This window comes from Engystomops pustulosus, chromosome 6, assembly GCF_040894005.1.
Source record: "Engystomops pustulosus chromosome 6, aEngPut4.maternal, whole genome shotgun sequence".
NCBI lineage: Eukaryota > Metazoa > Chordata > Amphibia > Anura > Leptodactylidae > Engystomops > Engystomops pustulosus.
The window spans coordinates 73739770-73756484 of NC_092416.1; the positions used below are offsets into that span (position 1 = coordinate 73739770).

At 41.7% G+C, this 16715-nt stretch overlaps 1 protein-coding gene across 5 annotated transcripts in view; it reads left to right on the forward strand.

Moving 5' to 3' along the window:
• Positions 1 to 16715, forward strand: part of B3GAT1 (beta-1,3-glucuronyltransferase 1) — a 161659-nt gene that overhangs the window by 96472 nt on the left and 48472 nt on the right. For 3 of the 5 annotated variants that reach the window (XM_072156551.1, XM_072156548.1, XM_072156553.1), the window contains exon 1: positions 6610 to 7008. The exons of the other annotated variants lie outside the window; for them this stretch is intronic. The gene's annotated coding sequence lies outside the window, so the exon portion shown is untranslated. Of the gene's footprint in view, positions 1 to 6609; positions 7009 to 16715 lie in introns of those variants that run through there. 5 annotated transcript variants of the gene reach the window in all.

Sequence of the window (16715 nt, forward strand, 5' to 3'; positions counted from 1 at the left end):
TTTCGGGTTTTCCTCCGCTTTGGTACCACTACGGCTCTCCAAATGTATCCTGACACATGTGAAGGATTTCTTGCAAATTTGGCCTCTAAAAGACAAACCCCCCTCTTTTCCTCTACTGTGCGCCCATAAAGCATTTTATATGCACATGTGGGGTACTTCTACACTCGGGAGAAATAGTTTTACACCTTTTTCGGGGTTATTTAATATATTATCCCTTGTGGCTTACAAAAATTAGGAGTAAAGTGACATTTATAGGACAATTTTCACCTTTTTAATGTTTAGGGCCTAATTGGATCATTCACCTGTAGGGTCAAATACATATATTACACATTGCAAAATTCTCTAAGGGGTGTGTGTTCAAAAATTAGGGTCACTTTTCGGATTCTTATCTGTTTTATACCACTAGGGTTCTCCAAATGCATGTCAAACATTTCTGTCAAATTTGGCTTCTAAAAGGCAAACATCCCCCTTCCCTTTTACTGTGCGCCCATACAACATTTTATATACACATGTGAGGTACTTCTACACTCGAGAGAAATAGGTTTACACATTTTGGGGGGTTATTACATTTTTTTTATCCCTTGTGGCTATAAAAAATTAGGGGTACAATGACCTTTATAAGGAAAATGTTCACCTTTGTCCTATTTAAGCCCTAATTAAATCAAACACCTATATGGACAAATACTCATATTACACCTTACTAAATTCTCTAAGGGGTGTGCTTTCCAAAATGGTGATACTTGTTGGGGTTCCGCTCTGTTTTGGTACCACTACGGCTCTCTAAATGCATCCTGACACATGTAAAGGATGTTTGTCAAATTTGGCTTCTAAAAGGCCAACGCCCCTCTTTCCCTTCTGAGCTTCACTGCGTACCCATACAACATTTTATTTGCATGTGTGGGGCAATTTTATGCTCGGGAGAAATGCTAGTACACATTTTTTGGGGTTGTTTCATCTTTAATGCCTTATGGGATACAAAAATTAGCCGTAAAAGTGACTTTTTTGGGAAAATGTTCATCTTTTTCCTTTTAGGGACCTAATTGAAGCAAACACCTGTAGGGGAAAATACACATATTGCACCTTGCTGAATTCTCCAAAGGGTGCACTTTCCAAAATGGTGACACTTGTTGGGGTTCCCCTCTGTTTTGGTACCACCAGGGCTCTCCAAATGCATCCTGACACATGTAATGGATGATTGTCAAATCAGGCTTCTAAAAGGCCAAAGCCCCTCCTTCCCTTCTGAACCCTACTGTGTACCCATACAACACTTTATATGCAAAAGTGGTGCAGTTCTGTGCTTAGGAGAAATAGTTTTACACATTTATGGGAGTTGTTTCATCTTTTATCCCTTGTGGCTTACAAAAATTTGGGGTAAAAGTGACTTTTTTGAGAACATTTTCACCTTTTTTCCCTTTTGGGGCCTAATTGAATCAAACACCTGTTTGGGCAAATACACAAATTACACGTTGCTAAACTCTCCAAGGGGTGTACTTTCCAGAATGGTGTCTCTTGTTGGGGCTTTCCTCTGTTTTGGTACCATTATGGCTCTCCAAATGCATCCTGACACATGAAAACTTTTTCAGCCATATTTACCCTGCAAAAACGAAACAGCGCTCTTTCCATTCTAAGTGCCCCCCTGTGCCCGTACAGCAGGGTACAGTGACAAAATGGGCATTGGCATGCTCAGGAGGAATTGCCCTAAACATGGTAAAATGCATTTTCCTTTTTAACCCATTGTGAAGGTGCAAATTTTAGTGTTCAATGAATCTATTGTAAGATAAAATTACATTTCTGTAATTTCACTTTCATTTATCTTTCACCCTCATGAAACGCTCAAAGGGTTAACAAAATTCCCAAAGGTTGTTATGAATATTTTGAGGGGTGTAGTTTCTAAAATGGTGTCATTTGTGGGGGTTTTCTATCATGTAGGCCTTATAAAGTCACTTCTAACTAAATTGACCCTCCAAAAGTAGGTTTTGATGATTTTCGTGAAAATCTGAAAAATTGCACCTAAAGTTATAAGCCTCCTAGCATCCTAAAAAAAGGAAAAGATGTTTGAAACATGTTGCCAAGTTAAAGCAGACATATGGAAAATGTTAGTTATCAAGTTATTTTAGTGATATGACTAACTTTCCAAAAAGTAGAAAATTTTGAATTTTGAAAACATTGTTTTTTTCAAAATTTTTGGCAAATTTCCATTTATTTCATAAATAAATACTAAACATATTGATTAAATTTCTCGACCAACATGAAGTACAATGTGTCACGAAAAAACAATCTCAAAATCAACTGGATATGTTAAAGCGTTCCAAAGTTATAACCACTTAAATAGACACATGTCAGATTTTAAAAAATGGGCCGTGTCAGGAAGGTGAAAAGTGGCGTCAGCGTTAAGGGGTTAAACTATTACCACCCCCAAGCACTCGGTACATACATTAATAAACCTGCTTTCCTCTTATAAAGACTGATAATCTTTGTATCTCCGCTCCCATAAACCCCAAGTAAACTGTACTATAGTTTATTACACACTGTCATTCTAGGAGTATGGGGGTAGAAAAAAAGGAATTTTTAAAAACTTTTAAACTGGTTAGTTTGCATCAGTTTTGTGTCAGGGCTGCGCTGTGTCCGATAAGACAGGAAAATGTTCACCTAGGGAGGGATGTTAGTGCTTAGTCAGAGTTTTCAACACATAATAATATCAACTGGATTGTCACACACTGTGTATAAAGGGTACACCAAAAAAAATGGTGCACACTTCCTGAGCAGCTCAGGGTGCACCAGATAATTGAAGGCCATGCACCAGTATTCAATAATCTGGCACAACCTGCACATACGTGAGGCACTTTGTGGAGTTTGCCTTACTTGTAATAAATCTGGGCTTATGTTCCATGACAAACTGGGGAAAGAATTAATCCAAAGAATGGAAAGGAGTCAGTATAAAAGGTGATGGAGGAAGTGTCATGATTTAGGAAATGTTTTCAGCAGCAGGAGTTGGACTTCTCGTACAGCTGAATGGCAGAGTGAATGCAAATGTGTACCACAACCTTCTTCAACAAATGTGATTCCTTCCTTGCGTTCTTCACTCAACGAGCCAACGATTTTCATGCAGTTACACAGAAAAACAGGAAAAGCAGTTTCTGGAAACCCATATCAGTCACAGAACTGTAGAAGAGACTGGAAGAAGAGTGGACCAAAATTACACCAGAACAGTGTGAGAGACTGGTGATGTCCCAAAGCCAACTCTAAAGTCATTCCAAAGCCAAGGTCTGGACACTTCCTACTGATTGGTGTATCTTAGATACACATATCGCTTGTTACTGTGTGCAGCACCGCGTGAAGCGCGTCTGCTGACATCATTGCTCAGGCCCCGGTGCCACATGGGTCATAGAGAGTAAAGAAGCCAGCACCGTGGGACTGACCATGCAGTTCCAGGCAGCACAGGTAGGTAAGTGTTATTTTTTTTTTTTTGCAGAGGCTGGCTTTACTATAGGGTAGGGGTGACAGGCTATATACTACAGGAGGCTGGCTATATAGTGCAAAGGGGCTGGCTATATACTACAGGGGGCTGACTATATACTACAGGATGGGGGCAGGCTATATACTACTGGGGCGTGGGCTATTTAATACAAGGGGCTGGCTATATACTAAAGGGTGTCAGGCTGGCTATATGCTACAGGGAGCTGGCTATATACCACAGGGGGGCTGGCTATATACCACACGACAGCTGAATACTACAGGGATTCAGGATTGCTATATGCTACAGGGGGGCTGCCTATATATTACAGGGGGGCTTGTTGACTATATACTGGATAGATGGATATATATTGGCTGGCTATATACTGAGGGCATGGGCTACCTATATACTAGGGAAGTGTGCTGGGGCTTCCGGACTAATGAGGGGAAAATTATATGGTATTTTGTATTATAGTATATTTATGGGTAGCAGTGTATTATCTGTATATGCAGGGGGCACTTAGCTGTTCTCTAGGGGACATTGTATTGACTGTAATTTTTTTTAGGGACAGAGTGTAGAGACGTTCTCCAGAGGCCACAATCACCTGGGTGGCTAATTCTATAGAAATAAGTCACAGCATGGAGACGTTTCCATGTTGTTCTCTACCTGATGGATTGGAAACAATGAGGAGACTACAGGAAAAACAACGGCATGGACCAGGTCTACACCATCATAGAAAGAAACAGCAGCAGCCTAACGGTAAGTAATTTTTTAGCCCAAGTACAACACAGATGTGCAGTATATTTATTGTTGGTATATATTGATGTGTGTAGTTTATGAAATTTTGGTCTATATTTGTAAGTGCAGGATATTATTACGCGCTGTTTAATCATTGCTGGTATATATTTTTATGTGTGGATTAGTCATTGGTATCTATGTGCTTGGCATATTCTTCACTGGAATATATGTGTTAGCTCCATTCTTGGCAGGATTATATTTTTGGTATAAGCATTGCAGGTATTTTCACTGGAGGGACATATTGTCAATGATTTCATACCAGTTGGCCACTCAGATTTCATTCTTATTATTTTTAATGGGGAAGGGGAAACATTGTTTTTCCCATTAGGATTGGCCCTAATTCGCAATTTTGGTTGTCTGCCTACTGCACTAAAATGCCTTGTCCCTCGTCTGGATTTGGTGTAACCTTCAGAAAATTTAATTATAATCTTTCTCCATGTAAAATAAAGGTTTTATGATGATTTACAGTACTTAGTAATTGTATGTCACCAGGTTCTAGTGGCATGGTGTACACCTTTCTAAAAATCAACCAAATGTTGATCAAAGGAGATTGATTCTATTCTGAAAAAATCTAATAATCATTCATCACTCTCTAATGTTTATCTCCATTGTACATGACTTTAGGCAATACGATAAATATAATCTGTTTCTTAAGTGTTCAGGTCACTTGTTTTTGACCTATGAACTCCATGGGGGGTAACTGCATGGTAAGGCCACACACAGGAAGGATACTTGGGAAGTTAAAAAACGCCAGAATTTTGGTGTAATATTCACCAGAAAAGTGTCTAAAACGCTTTGCATTACATTTGCCAAGTGCTTTAGACATTTTTTTAAAACATTAAAAATAACTATGAAAAGAGGGTATGGCTCATCTGGAAAGGGATATGACATAGTAAAACAGGGCATGGTCTAAGTTATGAAGCACAGGTGAAAAAAAGTTTTTAACATGTCTCCCTCTGTAAACAAACAGGGGTGTGGCACGGGACATCAGGAGCACCGGAGAGGGTAAGTATAAGTTGTTTTTTTCACAGCCCCCCAGGTCTGTGGGGTAACACCTGAACATACGCATAGCTAGCCTGGGGCTATGAAAAAACATCTGATACTTAGTTTTTTCGTCGATCATGTTCTCCTGTGCCATGTCAGTGCCATGCCTTGTTTGTTTACAGAGGCATGCACGTTCTGCTCAGATTACTTCCGTCCGCCGGGCATGCCCGCCCATCCACTGCATTAGTTTCATTGCATATCAGGAATGGTGGCAGTGGACTGGTGGACGTGCAAGGTGGGGGAAGTAGTCTAGGCAGAGTGTGTCTCCCTATGTAAATAAACAAGGGTGTTGCACGGGACAATAGGAGCACAGGAAAGGTTAAATATAAGTTGTTTTTATCACACCTGAACAACCCTATTAATACTTTGTACAAAAACACTTCATGTATGGAGAAATAGTTCCATGCATTGCTCAACTATGATTGTGGCCCATTCTTTCAAGCAAACATTTCTTTGGTTCTTTCCATAGATTTTTCTATTGGATTCAGGTCAGGTGATTGACCAGGCCATTCTAGCACCTTAATTTTCTTTCTCAGTTCATTCATTCATTCATTTCAGATAATACAAGACCTGTTCTGGGGAAAGCAAGGAACAGCCAGCTGGAACCACACCTCTGCTGGGTGATAAAGGATTCTACAGCATCCATAGTGTAAGCAGCCATTCTGCCACCCAATATGTCTCCATGGTAATGAGACACCTTTTCAGAAGCCATTAGTTGAACCAGCAGATTCTTCACTAAATTATTGCATTCTAATTACTGTTAGATTACAGCTGTTGTCATGCCTCTTTGCACCCTTATTTCTTCATGTGTTCAATACTTTTTGCCTGTGTCATTCCTCATTATAAGACATAATTTAGATTTTTGATTTCAATTAATCACTCTGTGACAGTTTCTTACTTTTTTGACCACATCTTCTTTATCACACATTGCTTGTGAAGGAAAGTGCATTGACCATTAGGTTCCCAGTTTCTGATACCTTTTATGGGTTCTGACAGCTTTCCACAGTACTCAGGTCACTTCGAGACGTAACACGCAATGCGAAGAGTCTCATATTTATACACGAAAAGATGTGAGATAAAAAGGTGTTGGTGAAAAAAAGTCTCAATTCCTATCTTCTCTATTGTAAATTGACTCAAAAATGGACTTGTGCGGAAGCCTAGTGGGAAACTCCGAAGCAAAGCAGTAAGTGCTGCCTGCCCCTCTCACCACCTGCTCTATGAAAGGAAATGTATTTTAGATTCCAAGAGGCGTTGCAGCTTGTACCAAGTGTATTGTTCTCCCTGCTGCTTCCCCCCACAATGCTGCAGGATTGGTAGAGACCAAGTACTGTGCAGTTTGCTGTGTCTCTATGTGAGCAGCTTGGTCTCTGTGCTGCATGTAAGGAGCTGGGGCTTTGTCTGGGTCTTGGATGCAATAGCCATCTACCTATCTATGCAGCACATCCCTGACAGCCGGGCAGGAGGGTGAACATCTGCAGCCCCGCGACCATTGCTGGGCAAGATCTATGAGTGTATCAAGACCCCCTGTGTGATCTGATTGAGGATCTTGTGCCTTGAGACCCAGGATCCCTGTGAGCAGCTCTGCAGTACACACAAAGGATGCACTGAGCAGACGTGAATTGCTCTCTGTTCCCAGAGCAGGAAGGATTAAGGAATGAATGAGAGTCAGAGATCAGTGTAGAGAATGAAGCGGCTCTTCTTTCCACAATGAGGTATGGTCCATTCACTTCATCTCTCTACTACCCAATGCTCTGTGTTGTGTCTGTAATGCTTGGTCAGTGCCTGTGTTTCTTCTCCTCCTGTCTATACCTGGTACTACTGCCAGAGGAGTGTGGGGGTACAGTGCGAATGACCCTCCCCAATAACTTTAGATTTAGTTTTGAATCAGTTGACTTTAGACTTGAACCTTTTGTTGACTTTAGATATGAACCTCAGTCACTTAGTGACTCCATGAATCTGCCTTTCTTCTATATATATATATGTCTATAATGCTAACCCTTATTTTGGGAAGGCCACTTTTACTCAATAACCAGTTCAAGGGTGGTCAATTGGCAAGAGTTGGGATGTCATGCCTGGCTTAATGTGTAATGGGTTTCTCAGAGTGTTGAGCTGTGGTCGGGGGTGGATAAGCATCAGTTGATAAGGTTGACACTTTGTGAAAAACCATCTCATCCAACAGGTCTAGGAGAATAATCATACTATACAAATAATACCATGTCCTATCTAGTTTCATGGTCTTCTACCTAGTAATAGAGAATCTCTCTCCAATATATTGTATCTGCTGCAGACGTAGACTGAGCTTATAGATTTTTGCTGCAGAGGGGGCCCTCAGAAAGCTCATTGTGCTGCTATTTTGCAGCTAGACTCATAAATGTGATCTCGTTCCAAGACTTTCTACAGCAGTAGCTGACTTTATTACCTTTATGTCTCAGTTCCACCTGTGAGGATATGCAGCCAATGGACTAGTTCATGTGAGACAATCATGGGAGGACACATCTTCAATGCAGAGCTATATACCCATGTCTGGCCCCCTGCCCTGTATACTGCATCTGTGGCTGATATTACAGAATCAGGATTGGGAATTACATATCACTGCTGGGAAGATGCAAATTCTTTGTGAGCGTCAGGGCTTGATGACTAATGTTATACTAAAAGCCTTAAGACAGAGTTTGGTGGCCATCCATTTAATAATGTTTTTGAAATGTAGTGGAAGAACAACTGCAGAGTTGGGTAGAGATGCCACAAATCACACTTGATATTATGCCATATATTTTTCATGTGTGCCAGTGAGTGTGAGATTTTGTGACCTTAATAGATAATGAACCTGTGGAAGGACTTTATTATGAGTTATGAGTAACAGATCTCCTAATGTAGATATCAAGTGAATGCAATGAGGAAGTAGAACAGTAGTAACTGCAGAATCTGATGGAAATGGCAACATAGATTATACTTGCTGCATCACACAATAACAAAAAACTTTTCATTACATGACACAATGTTTCTGTTGTCTTTGTCGGGACTGTTACATGACACTTTGTTTTTGTTGCCTTTGTCAGGACTGTTTTATGTGCATGTAGTTATGGGGAGGGTTAGTAAGTAGCCAGGGGGGCAGCACTGGAAAGTTACCATGGTCTGTTATACTACCGCATATGTTAGCCAATATGATTCTGCAGCAAGGTATATGTATCAGTGTATACAATGTATATAGCTTAGTTCTCAAGGATCACAAGATCTTGTTTTCACTTGTTCTCTAGACCTAAGATGCAAGACCACTGACACCCATCATTAGTGGTGTTGGAGTTGTTACATAGAGAAATCTGTGAAATGTAAATTTCATGATGCAAATATTGTACATATCTGCAAATGACTCTGCATCAACTATAGATATGTTCTAAATACAAGAATTAGTTGATTCTAAAATAAGCAACACTAATAAGATACAGTTCTTCTTTCTGTATATGCTTTCTTAACTCCCTACAAAGATCTAGCTTGTACTGCAAAGTACTGGTGTGTTAGAGGCCATGTCACCATGTTGATGTGGTCGATAGAATTCTGTGCTGTACAGTCCGGCTTATCATCTCGTTTTCCAGCCAGCCGTTCTTGGTAATGTGTTAAATGCGCACAATTTATCCTAGGTGTTACACTGGGGCCCAGTGCGACACTGGCTTCTGTTGTTCGCAGTAATGATTTGGTGATGAGAACAGGGAGCAGCAGTTATGTAACACACATGAGGTACAGGGCAAAGTGATAAGAAAGAGTGGGTGAGAAGATCAGCACTAGTCAAGAGAAGTGTCCTGTATTATCAGCTGGACGTGCAAATAATGGCATGAGGAGAAAAGAGCCATGAACTCTGTATACGTAGGGATATAATGATGATCCCATATGTTTCCTGAGCTAAAATATGTATCCTTGGCTCTTACCAGGTTCATATTTCAAGCTCTCAATGCGCACAGAACTTGTGGTTCACATTGACCTTCGCTGTGGTGACATTGGGGCACATTTACATACCCGGTCCTGCGCGTTCCCCGATACGGACTGTCCGACAGTGCACCCGATATCTTGCATGTGTCGCTCCCCGTTCAGGTCCGCCAGAGTTCACCTTCTTCTTCCTGGTGCATGTAAGTGCATGGCTTGCGACACAATTTTTAAGTTAAATCCTGCGGTCTGTCCAAATCCGTTGGATCGACCGATGGCCCACACCCCGATTTGTGTCGCATGAAATCCCTTTTAAATCCCTGTCCCAGCGGCCAACAAAAGGAAATCGTCGGGATGTCCAACAAAAGTGCGGTCCGCAAGGCCCTTAGTAAATGAGCCCCATTATGTCAGCGATCAGGAAACATTACATCTCGTCAATCAGTTCTGTTCCAATATCTCTGGGTAGAGAGATGTACTTGGAAACATCCATTGTCTTAATAGTTTGCTTGATGTTTCCTCTAGTCTAAGTTGCCTTTAAATCAACTTTTATTAGATTTGGAGAAAGCTGTTAGGTTGTTAAAGAAAACACTTGGCACATTCCTGGGGCATGATGGACGGGGAAGCAGCAGATGACATATTTTATCCTAATAACCATTGCTGGGTGGCAGGTTTTTAACTAGTGTAGATGTATCTTCTTGGCCCGGGCTTCCAGCCATCACAAGTCAAGAACATCTATTGTGCAGCAGCTTGAAGGCATGTAGTTGTTTGACCAGCCAAAAGACAGATCTGGAGATGGCTGCCCTTGTTTCATTTGGCTATACCTATTTTCATATATGATCAGGGCTACATTGTTTTCTGTATATTACATCTAGTGACCACTTCTGATACATTGAAGCTTTTGAGAAGTGACTGTTGCGATGACTAACCAACTATAGGATCCCGTATGACACATCACCACAATGTTTTTTGAAGGATCCTAAATATTTTAAAGGATGGAACATGAAACTTTGTCCCAACCATCTATCATTATATTAAGAACTAAATAAAGGACATAAAATGGATCTGGTTAGGAGCCGATCATTTGTATTATAGTGTGTAATGATAAGTGTAGAACATATTTCTCTCTTGCAATGTAATCTTTTTATTTAGCTGCAACATTCTGTAATTCTCCAAATTTATGAAGGAACAAACAAGCCATTTATTTAATATGACCCTTCTGATGTTTTAGCTTTTGGCTTATACATTATTTAAAGAGAAATAGATGCCCCAATTATTGAGATTTTTATGATTAGCTGGAAAGATGACAGAAAATTCTCCAACTATAGTGTTTTATAAGAGAATGCTTCAATAATATGGTGCAGTAAATAAAAATTCCCTTCCCCCTTTCATCTTCTGTTTTTGCCTTCCTGACACACTGTATAGTCCCTGAATGACCATAAACCTCATCCAAATCTACTTTTTATAAGTGTATATTAATCAAACATCTATGTAGCCAATGAATAAAAATGCACTTGTAGGGGGTCATTTATCTTAGGATTTTCACTTTTTACTTTCATATTTGCAACTTTTTTGGCATATTTGTATACTGTATTTGGGCCTTAATTTTGCATTCGCCTACCAAAGGTAGCCGTGTAAGATTTTTCAGTGTTGCATCTGATACATATTTAAAATCCAGATGTGGATGTAAAAGAAAATTGGCACAAATAGTGGTTAAAAGTTGCAAATAAAGTACAGCCCCGATCAGAAGAGTTGGCGACTTTTGTGCGACTTTTTAACGAAAAAGTCTGGTTACGTCATTTTTTATCATCACAAAATTTATACTGAGTGGAACCTTGAGAAATGTAATCAATAGCATTGGTGGAAATTCAAATTCATTAATTGGCCTTTTGAATGATATCAAACTGCTGAGAGCCGTAATAACCAAAAGAAACCATGGAACAGAGATGGATCTTTCCATGAGTGTCCACCATCCTAACCATCAGGGATGTGAAGGCATCTCAACCAGGAAGTCAAAGAGCATCTTAGATGAACATCCTCATAGCTGCAGGCCTCTATCGTTAAACAATTAAGATCATGGACCACCAAATAAGAAGGTGGCTGAGCACATTTGGGAATTATTGGACTGTAGAAAGGAAAAATCTATAGCCAGTGCTTTCCAGGTCATTTAAGACAATGTTCTATGGACTAATAGGTAAAATATAGCATGCTGCTATGTTTGTAATAAAAAATGATACTCAACCGTTATTGTGCCACTATTCATGGTAACATTGTGCAGTAATGTGCATAGAAGAGAGAAGGTTTTATATCAGAGTTTAAAAATCTTTCCCATTGTGATGCCTTACTTTGGTACTTTTTGACCCTTCAACTTATTCCCTACCTCATTTGGATATACTGTATCTGACAAACCCTAATGGCACCCTGACTTTCCTGTTTTCACTGACTTAGAAATATGATGTGCCGTTCCAAAGTGACTAAAACTCTCTACATCTTTACAACATCACAAACTCATTCATGCCCCCCCCCCCCCCCCCAAGAAGGCTGATCACCCTACAAAGACAAATGCAGGAGAGGGAAGTGATAATGCAGAGAATCTCCATGGGTAATCATTTCAACACTGCAGCTGGAATTTCTCTCCAGTTCAGCACTGTACTGGGTAAGGATCTGTGGATCTAGATATAGTGTCCTAACGTGAAATGAAAGCCGACTCTGCATTGATCAAACCACGCGTTAGCAGAAAGAATCGAGAAGCATGTTGTGTGGACAGGGGAGAAGTAGTCTATAGTTCATATTAGTGTTGAAAGCAAGTTTCATTTATTTGGGTCTAATGGAAAACATTATGTTTTCGAGGAAAGAACCCAAAGTGTGTAAAGGTGGAAGTGTCATGGTTTGGGGAATGTTTTCTGCAAGTGTGTATCACAACCTTCTTCAACAACCCATGGTTCCTTCTTTGCGTTCTTCACTCAATCAGCCAGAAGGTTTATGTTGATATAATTTGGTTATTTTTTGAATTGATGAACCCTTTCCCTTTATCAACACCCTGTGCATATCACTGAATGATGACTATCTATAAAATGCCCATTTATTGGAGATATTAAAGGGGTTTTCCCAAGAAAGAAAATTCCTAAATCTCAATCCCCTAGTGATGCTTACACAAAAAAAGATCATTTGAACACCTTACTTTACAATTTTTCTCAGGTTGCCAGTGCAGAATCCCAATGGTTGGGCGGGGACTCTCTAAGCAGACACATTATGATCCATCTAGTTCTGTGAGCTGAAAATAGATTATCAGGGTACATGTTTATATACAATTTCATTTAGCTTTGGAACATTGTACCAGTATCTGACAGATAGAAAGAGACAGATCAGAGATGAGATGCAGAATTCTCAGCTCCATGACTGTCACACAGAAATCCAAGATGGTGTCCTAACCATAAGTCAGAAGTTACAGGGTCGTGTCTAGGGGCAACTGAAATTGTGTACACCGGGACTGACAAAGAGACAGGTTGGACTTATATCTGTGAAATGCTGTATTTTTGTTAATAACAGTGATTTGGAGAATGTGTTATTTTGCTATCCTGAGTATATTTAAAGAGGATGTGTCACCCAGAAACGGCACTAGGAGGTGCTTACTAAAGTAAGCAGCTCCTATTGCTAAAACAAACGCAGCAGTGTTACAATGATAGCGTTATCGGAACCCTCACACTGCTACGCTGTACACTACAAACGCCGGACCGCTCTCAAAGCGGTCCGGCATATACATGAGGGGGCAGGATTAGCGGTGGTGACTGCCGGCCTATGGAGAGAGAGGGGGACCACATTTGTAGGGTACAGCGCAGGAGTGTTAGTTACCGTTATCAGAGGTTTGTGATCGGAGGTAACACTGCTGCGTTAGTTTTAGCACTAGCAGCTGCTTACGTTAGTAGTGCCGTTTTTCAGGATGACAGGTCCTCTTTAAGAAACTTGACTTTGTGGGAATACCTCTCTAAGATGATGAATCTCGAAGATGTTGAAGTTCATCTCAATAAATATTAGTGGTTATGCATGTGTGGCACCATATTGTGTATTGTATAGTGTACACTCTGACTGTACAGTAGGTGTAATGTGAGTGTTACCACTGTATGTGGAGTTTGTGTTATTACATTATATTGTATTTGTTATCACAGTATGTGGATTCTATAATTTTGTGTTGAATGCATGTTATCACTGAAATATACAGTATGTTATTATGGTATGAAGAATGTCTGTTATCATTGTATGTGGAGTATGTGTTACATTACTATATGTTTAATGTGCATTATGGTTGTTGTGACTGTGTGCAGGATTATTTACCACACTGACTTTGTGATCTTTCCTTGTTCTCCAGCAATGTACATTCACATGGACCAACCACTAGTAGTATGTACACAAGACAACTGATCTGCTAGCAAGGGATGATGTGCAGAGATTGTAGGTTTTTTCTTCTAGTTATGGAGGGATGAAGCAGTTTTTCTTAGCTTTAGCTATCTCCAGGTGTATCTGAACTGCAGTGTTATGCTGGGATGTCTTCATTGACAGAAAGCCTCGTTCTAGCGTTTGACACCTACGTGGAATGTACTTGTTCCAGAAATAGAAATCCTCACAGATCATTGGTGCAGTTACTCAGTGCTAAGGATATGCATATCTATGTATATAGCTTTACCTGGAAATAATCAGGAATTGTAATGGTGCTCCAAAAAGCCTGATATTAAAAGTCAGGGTAGAAACAGGGGGCATGGATAATGGTGGGGGTATTCATTTGTACTGAATACATCTGGAAGATCCATCCCAGGAGGTTATGTAGATCACAGCTCCTGCAGTATCACTGTCTAATATCTATAATCACATGTTTCATTTTGTATACAGTATTCACCTTAACAGGGCCGATTCTAGCCTTTTTGCTGCCTGAGGCGAAATTTTAAAATGCTGCCCCCCCCCCATGTACGCGTGCACGTGCGTGCCCCTGATGATGCTACCTTACACACTAGTAGTCATTAGTCACAGATATTAGTGACCTCTAGTACCTTACAGGTGACCATCTACTCCATCGGGAAGGTATTTCTTTACGCTTTCTTCTGGCCTTGGTTTTCCTCCGAATTCACAAAGAAATGTCTTCAACTCCATGCAGCACAACTCACCATGGCGCCCCTAAAAATACCACAGTCACAGTATAATGAATTGTGATTCCAATATATATTATCCTCACAACATGACTGAACAAACTATTCCCAACATAAAACATCATTTAGTCACCCAAATTAGAGCATATAGAGCAATTCAATTAGGTCCCCTAATTTAGCCTCCCCCAATAATGAACAGCCGAGTATACATAGTCTCTCCTCTCTACCATTTATATACAGCCTCTCCCCTATCCCCCTGTATACACAGCCTTTCTTCTACCCCCCTGTATACACAGCCTACACCCCCCCACACCCCGTATACAGTCTCAGCTCCCCCACCACCTGTATCCAGTCTCAGCTGTATACATGCCCCACACAATTACCCCCAGTAATGTCTCCCATACAACCCCCCAAAATTTCCCCCATACAACCCCAATGTAATGTGTCCCACAGACTCCCAGTAATTACCCCCACAGCTACCCCCAGTAAGTAATGTGCCCACACACACAGCTACCCCCAGTAAGTAATGTGCTCACACACACAGCCCCCAGTAAGTAATGTGCTCACACACACAGCCCCCAGTAAGTAATGTGCCTCACACACAGCCCCCCCCAGTAAGTAATGTGCTCACACACACAGCCCCCCCAGTAAGTAATGTGCTCACACACACAGCTACCCCCAGTAAGTAATGTGCTCACACACACAGCTACCCCCAGTAAGTAATGTGCTCACACACACAGCCCCCCCTGTAAGTAATGTGCCTCACACACAGCCCCCCCAGTAAGTAATGTGCCCACACACACAGCCCCCCCAGTAAGTAATGTGCCCACACACACAGCCCCCCAGCAAGTACTGTGCCCACACACAGCCCCCCCAGCAAGTACTGTGCCCACACACAGCCCCCCCAATAAGTAATGTGCCCACACACAGCCCCCCCAGCAAGTACTGTGCCCACACACAGCCCCCCCAGCAAGTACTGTGCCCACACACAGCCCCCCCCAGCAAGTACTGTGCCCACACACAGCCCCCCATTAAGTAATGTGCCCACACACAGTCCCCCATGTTCTTCCCTGGCCCCTGCCATGTCTCCCCCTCACCTCACTCAGGCAGCTCTCTGTGTGTGTACTGCTTTCCCCGGCAGGTCATGTGACCATTGCATCATCAAAGGTCCTTCAGCCTTCAGCCTCCGGGAGTCTTCTACTCCCGGAGGGTGAAGCAACTGCTGGGGAAAGCAGTCCCTGTACATGGTCTCATAACGATCTGTGTCCTGAGGACACAGATCGTTATGAGAGAGGGAAGGAAGATCTAGCGATCCCCCTGCTGCACTCACCATTCCGTGCTCCCACGCAGCTGCCTCATCTCCTCCAGACAGCAGCCCTCTGTGAAGGGACACAGGTCGGCACGGGCACGTGGTGACGTCATCACGCCGACCTGTGTCCTGCAGAGCGGTGCACACAGTCGCGATGTGCTGCACCGCTCTGCCTGTAAATTACATCACTGCCTTGAAGGCGGCGATGTAATTTATTTTACAGGTGGCACGGACCTGCCAGCCATTGGCAAGTCCGTGCTACCAGCGGCAAAATGCCGCTTTTAAATGGGGTCCGCTATCTGCCGCCTGAGGCGGGGACTTCACCTCGCCTCATGGCAGAAGCGGCCCTGCACCTTAACACAAAATACCTTTTTTATTATCTCCTTCCATAATCCTAGGTGCTTCGGTTCCTTCTAGGCAATAGTTACTCTCATCTTTGTGTCACTAATGGACACAATTTAAAAGGGAACCTGTCAGGAGAAATTGATCCAATAAACTACTACCACTATGTTGTCCGGCAGCTTAGCATCTTACAGTTCTAGTTTCTTTAAATACTTAGCGAGTTGTAGTGGTGGCATCTACTTTGAAGTGAACCTGTCACCAGGAATGTCATTTTAAGAAGGTTCCAATGGCCTATGGTATACAGATTTTAGAAATACCTTTGTCAGCCTTCTAAATCATTTCAAACTTTATTTCACATTACTTGGTTCTCTGCCAACAGCATGTGGTGAGTCCCAGGGGGTGGGTTAAAGCTGAAGACATGTGCCCTGGGTTGTATGAATATTATAGCCTGCAATACACTTCCTACATATTATACTAGAACCAAGCTTCTTTGGGAAGGGAGGATGTGTCCCTTCTGTGTACTTTCAATCTGTGGTTTCAGGACCTTTGGACCTAAGAGCATGAACATATGTATTAGGATTTCATGGGTGAACGTCCTTCTCAGTATCAAATTTGGTGGGTGGCCACAGGCTCCCTAGAAGACTTGGGCTGAACCGCCTATATTATACTTGACTACTGGCTGCAGCAGCCTGCATGCCTGTATCTCAGTCTCCTCATG